We start from the raw sequence: 1,789 nt of genomic DNA, 5'->3' as shown, positions 1-1,789 counted from the left end.
TAGAATTGAGACGAATAGAAGACCAGTCATTCAAGAGATTTTAATCATTCTTTCAAATGTCCCAAATCAGAATGACCTTGACCTGATAGGAAATATATTTTTGCATTAGAAAATATTATACAGTCGAAACAGACACACTGTCAGCTTTTCTTAAATACACTAGCCACCTTCTCTTTGGTTTTTCCCTGGCTGTTAGTTGCAATAGTTAGTGGAAGAGTGGAAAATCATGCGTTATTTGCTACTTTAAGATAACTATCTTCTTGTTCCGACTTGGGAGGAAAGTCTGGCTGGGTTATTAATGTTCCAAATATATTCCTTACATATTTGGTCTGTTCTACTGGATCGTCCATCAGGAACTTTTTATTTTCAGTAACCATTTCGCTCTCAGTCACTGTAAGAGTTTGTAGACCCTTATTCTCTAGTCCCTCTCTGTTTTCATTCTGAAAGTTCTGATGGGGTTTGTTTTTTGAGTTCGCCACTGCATCTGTAAACATCTTACTGTCCCGTGGGTAGCAAGAAGTGGACGGAGAGTCCAGAGCGACTTGTATAAATCTGTGAAGAGAATGCCTCTGTCGCCTCTCCTTCTCGAACGTCTTAACCCTCTTTTCACATCTGCTAGGACACTTCCTTTCCAGGTCTCGCTCTTGATATGTCATGGCGTTTTTATTTGCTATTTAATGCCCTTCTGGATGAGTCTTGTCTTAGTCAGCGTGGGCTGCCATAACAGGATACCATGAACCTGGTGGCTTAAACAATAGAAATTTATTTTTTCAAAGTTCTGGAGGCTGGAAGTCTAAGATTAGGGCGCCGGTATGATCGGGTTCTGGCGAGACCAGTCTTCCTGGCTTGCAGATGGCCGCCTTCTCTCTGCGTGCTCATGGGGTGGAGAGAGTGAAGAAGCTCTCTGCTGTCTCTTCTTATAGGGGCACTAATCCCATCATGAGGGCTCTACCCTCATGACCTCATCTAAACCTCATCACCTCTCAAAGTCTCCATTTTCAAATATCATCACTTTAGGGCTTAGGGCTTCAAGGTATGAACTGGGTGTGGGACACAGATCATCCATAGCCTCCCACCCCGAGGATGCGGAGGAACCTGGGCTCGCTATGGTCTGCCGTCCCCTGGGGTCTCCCCAGGTGCCACCTCCTCCTTCTCCCTCAGTCAGTGATGGAAGTGAGAGTTTGGGGCCCATGGACATTCCGTATTTCCTCTGTCAATTCTGCTTGGGACATGTGACAGAAAACACGGGCACTGGGTCTCCCCGGGCAGATGCTTATCGTGAAGTTTTGTAGTCACAGGCCAGAGGCCGGACATAGATGTTACGCTGAAAAGGACCAAACATACACTGTGTTAAACATTTCGAAACCTGAGCTTACATTTACTATTGTTAAATAGTAGAAAGAAGTACTAGAAACCTAGGAGGCTCCCAGGTTGGGGTGTCTTGAGGTCTCAGGTGTTGGGGAATAGTGGAGAAAACCTAGAAAACTCCCACAGAGCCTGTCACTCTGCCTCTCTTTACCCTGCGCCTCCAGCTGGCCAGTTCTTTCAATTACCTGCGAGAAAATGTACCCAGAAAAATTACGTCTATTTGAATGGGTCGCTTCTAATTTAAAACGTGGTCCAATTGGTTTTAAAAGTACGCATTTATTTTATGTGTTTTCCTGCCCAGTCTTTGGAAGTCGGGCATGTTGGACACGGCATAGGTTCTGGAGCGAACGGCACCGAGATTTGGGTCCCAGCCCTGCCGCTCGCTGGCTGTGTGATCTTAGACCAATTTCTGAGCCTCGGG

This window comes from Pteropus alecto, unplaced genomic scaffold, assembly GCF_000325575.1.
Source record: "Pteropus alecto unplaced genomic scaffold, ASM32557v1 scaffold156, whole genome shotgun sequence".
Taxonomy (NCBI): domain Eukaryota; kingdom Metazoa; phylum Chordata; class Mammalia; order Chiroptera; family Pteropodidae; genus Pteropus; species Pteropus alecto.
This window is presented reverse-complemented; position numbering follows the sequence as displayed.